This window comes from Siphateles boraxobius, unplaced genomic scaffold, assembly GCF_051911475.1.
Source record: "Siphateles boraxobius isolate OS27281-9 unplaced genomic scaffold, OSU_SipBor_1 7, whole genome shotgun sequence".
NCBI classification, from domain to species: Eukaryota; Metazoa; Chordata; class Actinopteri; order Cypriniformes; family Leuciscidae; genus Siphateles; species Siphateles boraxobius.
Window position 1 is genome coordinate 34,392,501 of NW_027509197.1, and position 18,504 is coordinate 34,411,004.

General features: G+C 38.3%; 1 protein-coding gene across 7 annotated transcripts in view; it reads left to right on the top strand.

Annotated features, from left to right (window-relative positions):
• The first annotated feature begins 2,414 nt into the window (after window positions 1–2,414).
• adarb1b (adenosine deaminase RNA specific B1b) overlaps window positions 2,415–18,504 on the top strand; it is a 173,398-nt gene continuing 157,308 nt past the window's right edge. For 4 of the 7 annotated variants that reach the window (XM_077215675.1, XM_077215672.1, XM_077215670.1 and 1 more), the window contains exon 1: window positions 2,458–2,619. The gene's annotated coding sequence lies outside the window, so the exon portion shown is untranslated. Of the gene's footprint in view, window positions 2,620–18,504 lie in introns of all 7 variants that reach the window. The other 3 variants (XM_077215673.1, XM_077215671.1, XM_077215669.1) reach the window with 3 other exon arrangements.

Genomic DNA, 18,504 nt, shown 5'->3' on the forward strand with positions numbered 1-18,504 from the left:
GCAAGGAACTAATGCTTAGATGTTTTTAGGGGTAAGATTATTCAACAGAGAACCATATGCTATGTTTTGATCAACATGACATGAGCAATTGAAAATGTGAAAAAAAGCTGACACTTGTACATTATCAATTGCAATTTGTACAAAAGCAATTGCAATTTGTTCAAAGGAATAAGAAATTGCTTTAATGATGTGCACAAGTGACTAGATGATTTGGAATGTGTACAAGTAGTATCAAGAATTGCACTTTTGATCTAAGAAATGCACCAAAGCGACTGAGAAAAACTGTAATATTTGAAGTGTCAAAGTGATCAAATAAATTATTAAAAAAGTGTGATATGATGTGTGTGTGTGTATATATAGATAGATAGATAGATAGATAGATAGATAGATAGATAGATAGATAGATAGATAGATAGATAGATAGATAGATAGATAGATAGATAGATAGATAGATAGATAGATAGATAGATAGATAGATAGATAGATAGATAGATAGATAGGAGTATTCCTGAGTATGTCATTCATTCACAGTGAATGACATACTCAGGAATTTGGGCACAGGTCTTTATCATTTAAGAAACTGTATTGTTGGCCGAATGTGCTTTTCTCATAATCAGTGACCTTAAAGTCTTCCTGTCGAAATTCCCACTGATGCAATCTTGTGAAATATTTTAAATTCCTTCCAACATCTTTCTGTTTGTCGGACGAAGAGGACAGAGTATGGAAATTTTTAACATATTCACCCCAGTCTTTGATAAGGTGAGTTGAAGGGTGGACAAGGTTGTCTTTTATTCACTGATATAATATAAAATAAAATACATTTACAAAATTACATCCTTTGCTAAAATAAACTGTGCTTTAACTGTACAATTTCTCAAAGGAACAATTCATCACCAAAAATCAAACTTGTGTCATTCCTAACTTGTCTTTCCAAAACTGTATGACTTTCCCTTTACAGAAACAAGTGTACATGTAATGAAAATGAGCCTGCAAGCTCTTATTGACAAAAAACACCATAAAATATGGCACTATTAATGTCACTATCACTATCACACTATCAAATGATTGAATAAATATTAATATTAAATATTATAATATGTCAATACTATTATAATAGCCTACTGTATTTTTTGTTTAGATCATTGTTTATTTATTGACATACTTTTAAAACACAAGTTTGGAGCACCTGGTATGACACTTTTATAATGCTTTTATAAAGCTAGAAAGTTTTTCTTCCATTGAGAAGCAGTGACTGATATTTCAGCATAAGGAACAGAGCAGAAGCATATTGTATCCTTCACAGTCCTGCAATGAAGAGCAACGAGTCTAAAACCGAAGCATGTGGAGGCACAGGACGAGACAGAGAAATATCCACATTCTGACATACTTCAAAATCCTAATTCTTGCCCTTAATATCCAATGATGGGAAAATCAATAAACTGCACTTCTAAAAAAAAAAAAACTAAAAAAAACATTTGCTCTATTGATTTCTCCCCCATTTGTCCTTCTAATGTGGTCTGGACACAGAGCTCAATATACTGCCTATTGCAAATCAGATGCAGTGCCCTACTTAATTTAGCAAATTAACAAAAAAGGAGGATAAACAAATACAGGTGTAAAGTGCAATCTGTCTTGATTAAAGGCAACAACATTATAATTTAACTTTTTCTTCTTGGATGATGTATATCAAGTTTGTGCGGTTGCTCTGAGCTCTTCTGTAAAAACTAAACAGTGTTCCCTACTTATAGAAAAACTGGAAATATCAGGGAATTTATGAAAATAGAATTTTCAATGTCACACAATCTTAAAAAGTTGAGGAAAAGTCATGATTTAAACATTTATTTGGCTAGAAATCGCTCTTTGTGAGTATTTGGCTGCGTCACATACTTTCCATATATAGTAGGTGAAAAATTGACCAAAAGTGGAAAAAAAGGAGACATTTTTAAAATGTAGCCTTGTGCCTTTTGTCACGACAGAGAAACATAATTTGTATTTTTCTGTTTCAAGTTTAACACATTTCATATATAAGTAAGTTAGCTGGGAATAGTTGGAAAAGTTGTATTTTAAAAAGTAATGTCAAGTAAAATGATGGGACATGTTTTGTCCATGTCTCAAGAAAGAATCAGAAAATCACAAAGTGTGGGAACTCAGTATAAAACTAACATAAATATTTTAGTAGACTACAACCCTGTAATAGCTGCAGCCAAGCCAACTTATCATCATCACTCTGTCGTTTACAGATATAATTAATTAAACACAACAAATTTGCATTTTTATCTTACAAATGTAATCATCCGTTGTGTTTACAGCCAATCTGTTTTCCTGTAGTGTGCTCCGCCAATCAGATTCGTCGCTAGGGTTCAGCCTCCCGACCCGACGGACGCATTATGGGCGGTCGCTGCACTCCTTCATCCAATCACAGTGTGTTTCTTTAACCACGTTGCGCGCTACCGACGGGCGACCCCGCGAGAGTATTCTAGGCCGCTCGTGTGATCAAACAGATCTACTCCGTTCACGGAACATCATCGTGATTAGAGGTGTGGGCTCTCAACTTTATTCCAATGGCGGACTGGGGTCCAATGAATCTGTATTGAGGTGCCGATCGCCGCATTCACACCCGTGAGTATTAACGTTTCTCCACTCTTGTGTTATTTTTAGACGCTGGATATTTTGCGCGTGTTTCCGCTGTGTTTATGTAACGCAAATGGACATTTTTTTTAGCCGAAGCTCTTCAGATCCTCACGCAAGTTAGGTGAATATCTGGTTATTTGAGAGGGATAGAAGACGTAGAACTGGTGTATAGTAGATGTTAACCCGCCCCCGCTGCTGGAAGGTGCATATTATGGTGTTTAGTTGTGAACGGGAACGCGCGTGTAGTGTGAAACTGTAATAACCAACGCGATGCATCGCTGCAGCTCTGATCGGAAGCGGGGCACGCGAGCCTGTCATAATGCAGTTCCACAGTCCACAATGGAAACGCGCACGGAGGATAGATGGATAGAAAACAACGCGCTTGTGGTTATGAGGTGGCTTGTTCTGGATGAAAACACGAGTCCGAGACGATGCTATTAGTCAAGTGCTTTTACAATACAACTTCCAAATAATATTTCTGTCGAAAAATGTGGTTGTGTGAAGCAGCGCCGTGGCAGAAATCACACATTCACAAGTGTAAATTTGCCCGACCAGCTCAATTTAGTCGATCCTTCCGCAAATAATTTGCAATACACTGACAATTCTGTCATCATCTATCTACCTACCGTAATTTTTTGGATTTTTCCCCCACCAGTGAAACACAAAATGAGTTATCAAAACGTCAAAGGTCCTCTGTCATTCAGTGAAGGCATATGGTGGCAGCTGTCAAAAAAGTGTTTACCCTGAAAAGTGCTCTGTAAATAAATTAGTATTATTATTAATATCACTTTCATCAATAACCAAGATTAAAGATAAACAATACATGGTATAATATTTCAAAACATTTTTATTTATTTACTCTTACATCCAAGAACATTGTCCCATCAGGTTGGTTTATTTTTTCGAAATACTAACTACTCTAAAAAAGTAACAAACATATTTTATCTATCTTACCACATAAATGTTGTTAGGCTGTTATAACCCTTTCCCTACCAGCGTTTTTGAAAAAAGTTGCCAGCCACTGCCAGTGTTTTTGATAATTTCCCCAAAAGTTTCATGGCCCTCAGAGTATTTTTTTGTTTGAATATCTGAACATGCAATATATCAAAATAAAGAACAGACCCTCTGCTTTAAAAACAAACAAACAAAAAACAAAACAAAAAACAACAACATTTTATTCTAGCTTCAATCATGCATTCCTTTTTTATCAACACTTGAAAGTGGGTAAGATTCATAAAAAAGGCAACCTTTTGAGCAAAAAGCTGAGAAAATCGCATTTTTAGATCGAGTCCAACAACACCCCCAAAGCTTCACAGTCCTATAGCTTGTCCTTTTTTCAGACCCTTAGTCATCAAATTCTTGGTAAACACCATAAGTGTAAATTTATGGTGACAGTAGGTGCAGCTTTATCACATGAAAACTAACTCGCACACAGATCTTTTTGTTTCAAGTCATTTCAAGTACATTTGGATGTGACCACAGGTTATGATATCTGAGTGGGTGATTTGTTATTAGCCACACCATTTTTTACCAGTTTGACCAGTGTATCTAGTGTGCATTGTCCTGTTTTACTGTGTTTGCCTCTTTTATGCACCTCCCTTTCCTCAACAAGAGTGTTGTTTTTTTACTACTTCGGTCATGTCTTTTCATCAAAAGACAGCAGTCATATTTCAATGCTCATATCTCATATCTATCAGTAGTGCTTAATTGTAGAGTTCAGAAATGTCTTACTGTGATATTCTTATGGGGTCAGTCACTGTGGTATGTTTTGTCCTTTGTCAAATCACTGGACCGTTTTATGTTTCTCATCAAGGCTTTTGAAATGAAAAATTGAGTTGAATGATAACTGGTTAGTAGTACTGTATGTCAAAGCAGTTCTATTCTGACGTCCTGCTGAAGTTATTAATGCCTAGTGTGGTGTGGTGGTGTCATATAAAATAGTTCTAATATTGTAAGGAAAGAGCATCCATCAAAGCAGTTTAACCATCCAACCTCAGAGTAGCCGTGAGATAACCTGATGATGGGCTGTTGTCCTCTGCGGAGCAGAAGTGCATGATTCACTTAGAGACAGCCAATCTCACACGGCCTACTTCTCCTTAGTCATATATACCCTGAAGACTCAAAGCTCATATTTGTCTCCTGATAATGACTTGGCTGCGATAATCAGGATGTGGAAAAACATTATTAGCACATTTTTGAGATTTTTTTTTCATGAGGTTTGAGAGCGTTGATATTTGACTAGCTGTTCTTATTTGGATGTTAAGTTGAATTCACCAGATGCTGTCAGTATTATTTATACATAAGCTTTCTCTGACAGTCTGCTCGCCACTCGAACACACAGAGGTGCTGCTTATGTTTGGCCTGTCGGCCACCTTGGCTGTTAAAGAAGTGTGTAATCCGTCACATGGTATCACTGCATCCTTGTTAACAGCTTGTTTTAGGGTCATGCCATTGTCTACATGAGCAGTGCATCAGTTAATATGTTTTCGAGCAGTTCGTTTACTGTGACGTGGAGATTCCTGTGCTGCGATCTGTATTGGTTGGACAGACGAGTTTAGCGTCAAGGCACACAAAAAGTGCCATTGAGTATTGGGTGTCTCATTTGATGTCAAGTTCAGAGTTGAAGGTTAGGCTTAGCTGTGTATTTGTTCTTCTCTGGGGCAATTTGTTGCGGCAGACGTGTCAGATTGAATTTCATCTCTAGTCAATTGGCTTCAATTTGTCCATTGGGCTACTAACAAAATATGCAGGAAGTGACACGGGTGGTGTAGTTTGATTATTTGAACCGCTGATTAAATGATCTGGAGCGAAACTATTTATACCATGTGCAAGTAGAGCTGGCCAGTATGTTAAAAAAAAAAAAATGTAATCTACTTAATCATATTGTCAAAAAATGTCTACGTATCGTTACTGAAATATTTGAAACGATTCCAATACTCCTTTTCTGCAGTATCGATACACCGATACCAGCCGCGCGTTCTTTCTTTCTCTCTCGTCTCTCAGACGGCAAATTGACACACACCCGCCTCCATTCACTCACTCGTCTTATTCACCCCGATTGATTAGTGCTTGCATTGCACATAATTTTAGTCAATCCTGCAGGTTTCACGTTCACACAAAAGGCGCACACACCTCAAAAAACATAAAGCCGCATCATTAACAGCTCGTTTAATTTTACTGAAGTTTATAGAGCCGCTCTCATACTCTTGTTGCTAGACATGGAACAAACAATTGTGAAACTAGTCTTAGTGGGAAGTTGAATAAAAAGCACATTAAATCACTACGATATTCTAGATATTCATTCATGTTGCTTATTCATCAAATATATAATATTCATGTTTCTTATATCGCCCAACCCTGTGTGCAAGTAGCCTCTTTTCTGGACTGTTCCTGTTGTACAAAACTGGCACATCTTAGACAGTTGGTCGGGTGGAAACTACCAGCACTGATTTCTAGTTAGTCTAGAGGGAAGATTGAATAATGGGCGTCAGCAGCAGTAAATACAGTAAGTTATTGTATGGTGCGATGCACATAAATAATGAACACAAAGGAGCTATGTGTGTCACGAAATAAAAGCTGCAGCTTTTTTCATGTCCTCATTCTACCCTCGTCTAGAGCTGTGTCCATGATATCTTAATACTTCATGAGGATGTGTCTAGTGTTAAAAATGGAGTGAATACTTTGCTGAAATCTGATGAAAGGGTGAAAGGGAGTTGTTTCTATATTGATAACATATCCCCCAATGAGTTGCTAAATTGCTTCTGGGCTTGTTTACTTGCTAAAATGTTCCTCGAAATATGCTGATAAAGATATTTTTTGTAATTCTGTTTTTGTTTAGTACTGTTTCTATTTTGGTGAGATTGGGTCTATGAGGGGTGCTGCTATGTTCCACAATATAAGGGGCTTGTTTTGTACAGTAATGCTTGATCATTATAACAGGGCTCTAAAGTTTTATCAAAAGTTTAGAGTGAGATTTAGGGGAGGAGCCACCCAAATATTTGCAGTAGCGGTCCCTCGACCCAACCAAATTCGCTTCAATTTTTTCTAGCAGTTCAATTTTGCCTATTCATAATTGACCAGCACAAATGGAAATTATAACAATTGTTAAATCTGATAAAAAAGACAAATTCATCCAAATAAAATAAATAGTTATATTTGAAAAATACAAATTTATTGAAAAATAAAAATAAATTTGACCCCAAACAAGCCAACTGAACATCAGTGCTCAATGTACGTAACATTGTGTCATAACAACTTGCCCTGAGCATGTATGTCAAGACCCAAACCGGTCACTTTTACAGGGGTCATCAGATGCCCATTTTACACAAGTTGGTATGATTCTTTTGGGTCTTCATGTAAAGTTTGTAACATAATTTGGTTAAAATTTCTCAATGGTTGTGTAAAACAACACCCTTTTTACCTCTTCAAAAACAGCTCTGTTCACAGTGACACGTTTCGGTGCATGTCTCTTTAAATGATAATGAGCAACAACTTTTTGGCTTTTTGAGGATTAAAAAAAAGTGAATGGATTTTTTTCATTACATGGTGATTTGTGTCCACACACTGCAAAGACACATTTATTTGCAAATACCATATAAAAGTGTATTTTGCATCCGATGACCCCTTTAAAAGCAGTCTGAGAGTTTTTGAATGCATCAAAAATAATTTAGCACGAATTTGGCTATACTCTTCAACATCAGCTCTCACTGTCTTTGATCACAGGCAAGAGATATCGTCCAGGAATCGTAAAATCAAAATGCTACAAAAATAAATAAATAAATGATGTCCGCAAACCGCATTCATCAGATCGTGCTCTTTCAACTTCCACTCCGTGTGTGCGCGTGTTGTCTAGCAACGAACGTGCTTGCAGCGGGAACACACAATTTACCCGGAAACAACTAATTCTAATTTCTGATTGGCTGGTAGCTAGCATTTAACTCTGTATAACTTGAGACAGATGCTATGAACTCGGCAGAGAACAGAGAATGCGCATACACATGCTGCTGTCACTTTAAAAGCTAGTGCATGGATCCATTATACTGTTACACATGTTTATTTAAGACATAACCATCAGTTTACGATGCGAATCGCAAAGACCGGAACTTTGACACGACTTTGTGTGCTTTTGACCATTACAGCCCTATAATCCGTGAATAACTCCGTTTTGTTCCTCCCAAGCTGTTTGCGAGGCGGCTTTGTGTATGTGCGCAGAGAACCATCTCTCATAGAGCGCGTGAGTACTGAATAGTTTAAAATCGCTTGAAATCGCTTGATGTGTAAATTGGTAAGACTTAAAAAGACATGCTAATGATAAACTTTAGTGACGATGCAACACTTCCCCGATTTTGCAAGTGACAATTCCGTTAACTGTCCCGACTCCTGAAACCCGAGAGTCTGATATCGACGCCTTAGGCCATCCTTAAAAATATTTTGGTTTGCAGTAACAGCTAAAAAAAAAAAAAAGGGTCGGTAGGTAGGTCTATATTTTTTTTTTTCAAGCTTTAATGGGAAAAAAAATTTACCCACAGACAACTAACAGGCATTAGGACTAACGCAAAGAGGGCGCTTGAGACCCGCACAAGTCAGCAATATTTCTGATGATTTATTGGCATAAAGTTTTATGCACAATGACAAACAGGAGTGCAACATTCAGGGATTGAAATTAACACCCTCCAACCCGCCAAATAAGGGTTAAAATGAACTTTGAAACCAAATCTGCGCGGATTTAGCGCATATACGCAACTCGTGAGTCCTCATGATATATTAAATACAGCGTACTGCGCAGAATCTGCGCATTTCTGGCTTACTTGAACACACACGTCACTAAGCAACAAATAACGGCGAGCAAGTTCACTTGCATTGAAGTAATAGCTAATATTAAAAAGCATTTGGTTAACAGAAAAGACATTGTTATTTTCCAACATCCTACATGTTCTGTGTACTGTATTGATCCGTGCACCTAAAACACATTTTTGGTTTAAAAAAAAAAAGGCCGTAGGTGGTGGCTCACTTTGAAATTTCAATTTAAAAGAAACCACTTTGATTTTAGGGTCAAATTGTAGGACGTCCTCAATAGTTTTAGTTTCCTCCACCAACATTTTAGTGGTTTCCTTCAGGTCAGTCGACACTATCACCGTTAGACAGGTGAGAAGGGGGGGAAAAGATCTGGGCACAGTTTTTCCAGAACTTCGTGCCAAGTTAAAGCGCTGTCGAGATGTTTGAATGCATTTTTTAGAATGCATTTATTATGGTGCCCAAACCCCAGATGACTTTGAACGGTGACCGCGAACATTTTATTTACTGCATCATTACTAGGGATTGGTATCGTTAAGGTTCTAATGGTATTACTACTCTTACCGATACTGCTTATCGATCCGGTACTTGAACGGTATTCTTATCGGTTCTTTTTGGTATTTTTTTTTTTTTTTTTTAACATTCGGGTAATAATTAACATTTGCTTTATATTTTGAAATGTAAAATATCCATAGCAAAAGAAAAATCAATGCTTTAACAAAACGAATAAAATATGTAGGCTATTTGTTATGCAGCAGTGTGCAGGCTTTTTTGTTTTATATACATGAGATAGGATACGATAAGCAAAAACAAGTACAAACACATGTTCAAAAAAAGAATACAATTAAACAAAGATACAAATTATATACACAGTGCTTTAATTTCAGGAAGGTCTAAAATTACTTTTCAGGTAGGCCTAAGTGTTTTTGTCTGAAAAGAAATTTAATTTAGTAATCAAATGTAAAATAACACTGCATAGTTTATCATAGATAGATTAATGCTTATTAAAGTTTAAGTTATTCATTCAAGAGGTTCGGGTGATTTTCTCCGCCTTTTGTAGTTTGATTCGCATTAACGGCTCAATCGTCAGCAGGTTTATTAGACGCTGCCCCTTTAAGACCGAGTGCAGATCTAATAGGTGAATGATGCACCATCATTTTCTCCCAACTTATTTACGTCCATTTAAGACATAAACTGTGTTTCAGTGAATCTCAGAGCTGGTCATTTTTATATTTTATGAATATTTGATAGTTTAGATGCGTACATGAAGCCCAAAGTTAAGTATACTTTTCGTCTCTCTTTGCAGTCCATTTCGGAGCGCGCGTCGCGTGAACAGCGTCTCTTGCGCAGATTTTTGTGCTTATAATAGCTCTTTTATGATTAAACGCGTCCGCAATTTAGCAACAGTAGAGTCTGCATTTTACAACAATCACCGATCGTGCTGATTCTGACAGTACGTTTGGGTTTTAGGAAGAAATGACAGCGCATCGCTGTGAAGGGAAGGAAGTTGCGCTAGACAGAATGAGTTGTAATGGTTTCATCTCAAATATCTTTTTTTCTAATCTTTGAAAGCCGAAATCTAAAATAAAATTAGAATAATATCCCAGATCTAAAGTGTAACCACGTTTGAATGTTTAGTTCTGTCCTCATTGTCACTCATTAAGCAGGGCTGTGGTGTTGTGCGCGCTGTGGCTCCGCGTGAGAGATCGCTCTCTCTCTTCTGGACTGCGAATAGCAAAATTGCATCACAGACAAATGGTTTAATATTATCATATATAGAAATGGCTGAAATTCAGCCTCGGGGCCCGTTTAATACCGAGTTTCGGTACTCATCCCTAATCATTAACAAGCCGAACAGTGAATGAAACGAAGCGAATGTACAAGCCATAGTGTGACATGCGTAGACCAATGGTGTAAACAATCATAGATGACGATGACGGCGCACGGGTTTTTATTTAAAAGAAAGAACGTAGCCTACGTTTGTATGTAGGCATAAGCAACTTTCACAATACTAACTAAAATATAATTAATATTATTTTATTTAATTTGTATTAGTTGTTTGAAGAGTAAAAAAAAATCGGCAGGTCTTAACGCAAGTTACAACCGGCTAGTCGGTCGGACTAAAAGGGAAAAAAAATTAATAATTGGGTCGGTCCTAAATTGACAGGGTCAATCGGGTTACGGCAAACAAGAATATTTTTAAGGATGGTCTTACCGTGTGCTGATTTACATTTCGAGAGAGAGAATCACTCCCGAGTCACGCTGTTTCTGAATTACGTCTCACAGCAAGTTATAAATTACTGATTTGATTTTATAATCTGTGTGGATAAATTTACTCATACAACCTAGATGCTAAAGTAAATCAATGTTTGCGGGAATTTCCCGCATTATAAGTGCGAGACCTGCGGAAATGATTAAAATAATGCGCAATACCCGCAATCTCGTGCCAAAATGCAAGCCCGCTGCTCGTCTTTCATCGCTCCCGGCCAAAGGAGTATACTTCGAAAGGCTTGCACATTCAATTGTGGGCAAAAATGAGCGTAACGTGGAATATAAAGTATATCCGGGCCTTTAAAATGACCAAAGAGGTCTTTGCTGCAGTGTTCTGTTTTGATGGTCTCCGGCTTTGCTGAAAAATTCAGTCTCACTGTTGAGGTTTCTTGCTTTTTCTCTCCTTTTTATGCTTTGTTTTGTGTTTATATTTGGAAAGTGTGACTCAAAGTTGTGTTAAAGCTGGTGAGTAAAGTTTTAAGAGTAGATTTATTGGACTGGAAGTATTGGCCCTTGGGTCACAGGGGTGGGGGAGGGTGGATGTGTGCTTCTTTAGGCTGACTAATTGGGCAGCAGCATGGCCAATGGAAATGGAGGAGCGGGATGCAGGGTTTTTGTCATGGGCCTGGTGATGAAACCGAGGCTAACATGGCTGAGACATCCTGAAAGCTTCCCAGAGGGCACATCACTGCCGCCCCATCTCCTCGTCACAAAATCTGGGCGGCGCAGAACCTGCAGGTTTGCAGCAATTACTCATGCTGAATAAGTTTTTATGTTGAAACTGCGGTTGCATAACTCCTTTTAGAAACGAGTACAAGGCCTTAAGAAAGTACACCAATCGCATCAGCTGTGCATAGAAGGGCTGGGGCACGGCCAGCCCGTTTCATAACTTCTTATACAAAAGGAATCAACCATTAGCGAAGAGGGGGGAAATGGCTTCCTGCATATGTGACTGCACGAATCTGTGAAGCGCGAACGATGACTTCTCAGAACCCCCTAGTTCCAGTGCTCAAAGGTTGTCCCTCACTGCACAGATGTTTGACCACAACACGCACCTTAAGGAGACATCTTTCACCATTTAAGATGGTTGTTGTGCGTCATCCATATTTATAGTGCACAGTCACAGAATGTTTAAACACTTCACCAATGCTGCGGCCTACATAGTGAATATAAAAACTATTGCACGGACTCTTACATGTATTAATGACCTGTATGCTGTTTGTGCACTCTTTATATAGATTGACTGATATTGTTTTTAATATTAAAAACAATAGCTGACTAATATTTAAGCTTAAAATTATAAATGTATTTATTATTATAATGCTCTTATATGTGTCCATAGTTACTTTGCGATTCTTCCTGAGTCATCTCAAACTGTAATGCTAAAAAGGCTTCGTTTCTCATTTGAGAATGACTGAATGACTGTAATTAGGGATGCACCGATAGGATGTTTTTTGCCCAATACCGATAATAATTTGAAATGAACATGGATCGGATCCCTTTAACATTCAGCAGGCCAACATAAATACAACAGAACAAAGATACATAGGAACTAAACGATGCTTTTTATTAGGGGTAGGCGATATACTGGTAGACACGATTAATCGGTAGAGATTTTGGACTATCGTCTCCATCGCGGATATTCTCACGTGACATTGCTGTGCTATTCAGTCACGAAAGCTTATCTTTTGCATGCGTTTTTAATAGGGCTGCAGGGCCTGAATTTCATTTTGGAAAATAGGGGGGAAATCCCGCTTTAGGTCATTCTTATGGGGGGGATTTTTTAATTTGAGGGGGGAGTTTTTTTTAGACAATTAAAAAAAAATACGTTCAGCTAAATGTTTGCTCACTCATTGTATTTGTGTTTTTACAATGGGGTCATTTTTTTTAGTTTAAACAACAAAAGTGATTTCAATCTTTGAATTCAATTGAAAAAAGTAGCACAAATAAATACATGAAATAAAGAGAAAAGTTTAGGTCTAACACTAGTATTCAGAAATGCTAGAAACGGAAAAAATAACACGGAGTCTTTTAGTCCTGTATAATTTGAATACATAGGCTATTAATCCTGATTCCTTACAATTAATGCTATCTTTTGTTGTTTTATATACATAATGAGAGACACATTTTAGGCTACTCTCACTTTAAGAGCTAGTGCACGGATCCACGTTCACATGTTGCGTGTAAAGCGCAGTCCGCGCCACTTTCTCCTCTTTTAAAAAGGGCTCCCTGTTGCTAAGCAATCATGAGCCACGTTCTCCATGAAGATAAAGACGTTTCAGCAAAGGATGAACGCGCAAAAGACGTAACGTGAACGGTCTATACTGTTTTCATTATAGTGTCACTTGCATTTTCTTTTTGTATTATTTTTTTAAGACATAACCGATTGTGTTTGAGAGGATACTCCCCAAGACCGGAATTAAGACAATGTTGTGTGCTTTTGACCGTTAAAGCGGTATAATTTGCGAAAAATAACTCAGTTTTGCTACTCACAAGCTGTTTGTTATGCGGTTTAAAATCGCTTGAATGTTTAAATATGTAAGACTTAAAAAGACGCACAAATTATAAACAATAGTGACGATGCAATGACCCCGATTGTGCAAGTGACATTTCCATCATATGTCCCAACTCCTGAAACGCGAGAGTCTAGAATCAACGCCTGCAGCTGCAGCGCGATTGGCTTGCCTTGTGCAACCTATTTTAAGAGACAGAGAAGATGCGGCATTGGCAGAATCACTCACGCTGTTTGTGAAATTGCGTCTCGCAGAATGTTTTAAAATGACTGATTTGATTTTATAATCTGTTAGATTAAATTTACTCATAGGCCTAAATGCTAGATTGAATGAATGTTTGTGGGAATTTCCCGCATTATAAACGCAAGACCTGGGGGAATGATTAAAATGATGCGCAATACCCGCAATCCCGCACCGAAATTCGAGCCCTGGGGCTGCATGATATCATTTTAGCATTGATATTGCGATGTGACTAACCCGAATGGCAGGATGTGCGATGTCAAGTATATGGATCGATCGTAGTTGATTCGTACACATGAACAAAATGGTTCTGTATCATAGTACAGGCAGGTGTCTTGGCTTGCACTTTTTTTCTGAGTTCTCTCTTTTCACCTTCACATATAGGCTAGCTTGCGACTTTGCGAGACAAGCGATAAAGTTTGCTTGAATGTAAAGGTGCTTTTGCCTGCAAAACTGAATCCTCTTAATTGAACATCTCTCTGAAGTGTCTTTATACAGCTTTGCACTTTTTAGGAATGTTTTAGGAATGCAATTAAATGAAGAAAGACACGACCAGCGAGTAGAGGTCTTGCCCTTCATTTAAATGACAGTTAGTTAGCAGTAAGCACCAGTGACAAATGTACTTGGACATCTGATGCTACGGAGGCACTAAGAAGTGATTAAAGATACCGGTTTAGGCTTTGATATGGTTTCTCTGATCCTACACAAAGTGGTTTGTTTGATTTGTGTGCATTCAAGGCAGATTTTAAGATCATGGCCTTAGCCGCAATGAGTCATAGCATGATGCTAAGATGCAATTGCCAGGCCTTTAGCAGTTCAGTTTGGTTATATTCACCTTGACTGCAGATTTGGTCTTTAGCATTCCTGTAACGTGGTTATTGCGTGATCGCTGTGCTTCTGGGAGAGGCTGTACGAGGGCTTCCTCAACTAGCACTGGTGAAAGCTTCTGTCGGCACTGTGCATTTCAAGTAATTCAAACCTTTTGTTTTCAGTGCAGTGACATAACAACAGAGGACAAGCACATATCTGCAAGTAATATGTGTTCTGTTGCTTTCTCAAGGAGTTCATGATCGAGGAAGACTTGTATTTTAGATGGTATGAAAGATCCATGAATGATACACATTAAGGGTGTCACGATTTCGATCGAAATTAAGTCACAATCATGAACTTCGAATTAAAAAATGGAATCGTCGATGCTGCCATGCCCCCATGCCCCCATGTCATGTCCGGTCGGCGTGCCAAGCGGAAAAAAACACGCGTGTTTAAGTGCTGCGAGTCTATGGTCAACCTCCTCTAACTTAGCTACAGCCACTCAAAAGATAGCATGACAACTGCAGATGCAGGAGACCCATCGACAGAACTTGAACCCCCTCCTCTTTCATTGAAGTCACAGGTGTGGACGTTTTTTGGATTTCCAGTGAGTTATGTTGACAACGTCCGCGCTTCATAAAAGCCACAGTTTGCAGAAATCCCAAGTCTCGCGGAAGTTCTGGGAGTCTCCCACATATTGATAGCGGCTCCCTGATGCACGCAAATTAGTTTAAATCTCCCGGAATCTAGAGTGAGCGAGCAAGAGCGCGCATGCGAGACAGAAAAAACTGTGCTCCAAACCGTATAGCGCGCGCACATGGCAGAGAGGGAGAGAGCGAGAGAGAACTCTTGTTTGTTTTCTTCATTAGCATAGACTGGGTGCGTTGGTATCCTGTGGAAATGGAGTGTCTTGGTTGGATCAGTGTTTGCTGTGGGCAAAAAAAGACCCTGTAAGGTTGATTTATTGACTAAAGAAAATGGTTTAAGTTTCTTATTTAGACTAGTGTCAAAAATAGAGTAGTTGAATTACTAAAGAAAAATTTTTTTTTTGCAGTTTTATTTGGCTGAATGGAAACAAATAATATACATTACATGTGTATGTACAGGTCCTTCTCAAAAAATTTGCATATTGTGATAAAGTTCATTATTTTCCATAATGTAATGATAAAAATTAAACTTTCATATATTTTAGATTCATTGCACATCAACTGAAATATTTCAGGTCTTTTATTGTTTTAATACTGATGATTTTGGCATACAGGTCATGAAAACCCAAAATTAAAAAATCTCAAAAAATTAGCATATCATGAAAAGGGTCTCTAAACGAGCTATTAACCTAATCATCTGAATCAACTAATTAACTCTAAACACCTGCAAAAGATTCCTGAGGCTTTTAAAAACTCCCAGCCTGTTTCATTACTCAAAACCACAATTATGGGTAAGACTGCCGACCTGACTGCTGTCCAGAAGGCCATCATTGACACCCTCAAGCAAGAGGGTAAGACACAGAAAGAAATTTCTGAACAAATAGGCTGTTCCCAGAGTGCTGTATCAAGGCACCTCAGTGGGAAGTCTGTGGGAAGGAAAAAGTGTGGCAAAAAACGCTGCACAACGAGAAGAGGTGACCGGACCCTGAGGAAGATTGTGGAGAAGGACTGATTCCAGACCTTGGGGGACCTGCGGAAGCAGTGGACTGAGTCTGGAGTAGAAACATCCAGAGCCACCGTGCACAGGCGTGTGCAGGAAATGGGCTACAGGTGCTGCATTCCCCAGGTCAAGCCACTTTTGAACCAGAAACAGCGGCAGAAGCGCCTGACCTGGGCTACAGAGAAGCAACACTGGACTGTTGCTCAGTGGTCCAAAGTACTTTTTTCGGATGAAAGCAAATTTTGCATGTCATTCGGAAATCAAGGTGCCAGAGTCTGGAGGAAGACTGGGGAGAAGGAAATGCCAAAATGCCTGAAGTCCAGTGTCAAGTACCCACAGTCAAGTACCCACAGTCCCCACATGGTCTGGGGTGCCATGTCAGCTGCTGGTGTTGGTCCACTGTGTTTTATCAAGAGCAGGGTCAATGCAGCTAGCTATCAGGAGATTTTGGAGCACTTCATGCTTCCATCTGCTGAAAAGCTTTATGGAGATGAAGATTTCATTTTCAGCACGACCTGGCACCTGCTCACAGTGCCAAAACCACTGGTAAATGGTTTACTGACCATGGTATTACTGTGCTCAATTGGCCTGCCAACTCTCCTGACCTGAACCCCATAGAGAATCTGTGGGATATTGTGAAGAGAAAGTTGAGAGACGCAAGACACAACACTCCAAATGAGCTTAAGGCCGCTATCGAAGCATCCTGGGCCTCCATAACACCTCAGCAGTGCCACAGGCTGATTGCCTCCATGCCACGCCGCATTGAAGCAGTCATTTCTGCAAAAGGATTCCCGACCAAGTATTGAGTGCATAACTGAACATAATTATTTGAAGGTTGACTTTTTTTGTATTAAAAACACTTATTTTATTGGTCGGATGAAATATGCTAATTTTTTGAGATGGGAATTTTGGGTTTTCATGACCTGTATGCCAAAATCATCAGTATTAAAACAATGAAAGACCTGAAATATTTCAGTTGGTGTGCAATGAATCTAAAATATATGAAAGTTTAATTTTTATCATTACATTATGGAAAATAATGAGCTTTATCACAATATGCTAATTTTTTTGAGAAGGACCTGTATATTTTATATATATATATATATATAATATGGAATATATTAGGCTACCCTGAGGTACTTGGTGAGCAGAGATGTATTTTCTGCTCACCAAGGCTGCATTTATTTTATCAAAATACAGTGAAAATGTTAATATTGAGAAATATTACAATTTAAAATCATTTTCTGATGGCAATGCTGAATTTTCAGCATCATTACTCCAGTCTTCATTATAGAAATCATTATAATATAAATATATAATATATAATAGAAATCATTATAATATACCAATTGCAGCTCAAGAAACATTGTGTATTATTATCAGTTTTGAAAACATTGTTCTGCTTAAAATTTGTGGTGATACATTATTTCAGGAGTCTTTGAAAAGAAAGTTTATAAGACCTGCATTTATAAGAATTGGAAATATTTTGTAACTTATCTTTACTGTCACATTTGAACGCTTTAATGCATCCATCTTAAATAAAAGCATTAATTTCTTAGAAAAACATACTGACCCCAAAATTTTTATTGGTAGTATATATTTAAAAATAAAAAAGGCTATTGAATAGAAAAGTTGCAACATAGCTGCAACTAATGATTATTTTAGTAATCTGTTAATTTCTTTGATTAGTTGGATTTAAAAAAAGCGGAATTTCCTGTATATATCTTCTGAGAAAATAGATCAAGGCTTTGATCAAACTTTTGCTTTGTGGCCTTTTTAAATCATGTTTTTGACATCACTATTAAGACATTAATTAGCCTTTCAAATTTTTGTGTGATCTTCCTGGTCTTACAAATTTAAAAGAATCAAAGACACTCATTCAATGCGCCGCTGCACCAAGAATTACTGTCCTGCTGTTTCCGCTAGTGTTCTGTGGCACACGAGGCTGAAACGAGCATCTAGTTTTTTTGCCACTCAGTGATTGGCCGGCGGTGGATACCCTGGGAGCCATTGTTCTGTTGTTCTGCAGCGAGGCCATCTGCTCTTTCTTCAGTGTCTTTGCACAATCTGCCTCGTTGTGTCTGTCCATCCTCGTCTCCCACCGCAGTATATGGAAACTTCATCACACACTCCTCTGGCTTGCAGTGAAGGTTGTGACGTAGTGTGTGTGACTGTTGTCTGCTTTTATTTGTCTCAGGAACTGCTCAAGCTTAGTAACGGGGATACACTACTGTGTTTTCTCACACATACAATTGCGTAACCACAGTAGCGATGTGGCTATAATGCATTATTGTACATGACCGGGTGTTTCTTTGCTAAATGGTGGGAGAAATCGTTTGTTTTATTCACAAACAATCCAGCGCAGCGTAACGCAACACAAACTTGGATGTTCTTGGGTTTCGGCATCTGTCGTGACTAAGAGAGAGGCTGCTGTAGACATCACCCCAATTATGTGGTTCGGTGGATTGGCTTTCAGGAATTAATGTAATGAATAATTGATCACAGTCGCCTTCATGTGGATGCTGACTAATCGTGCTCACCTGAGGCTGTGAAACGTTTTGTTTTATGTTGTTGCTGAACTGCAAAAAAACACAACTTT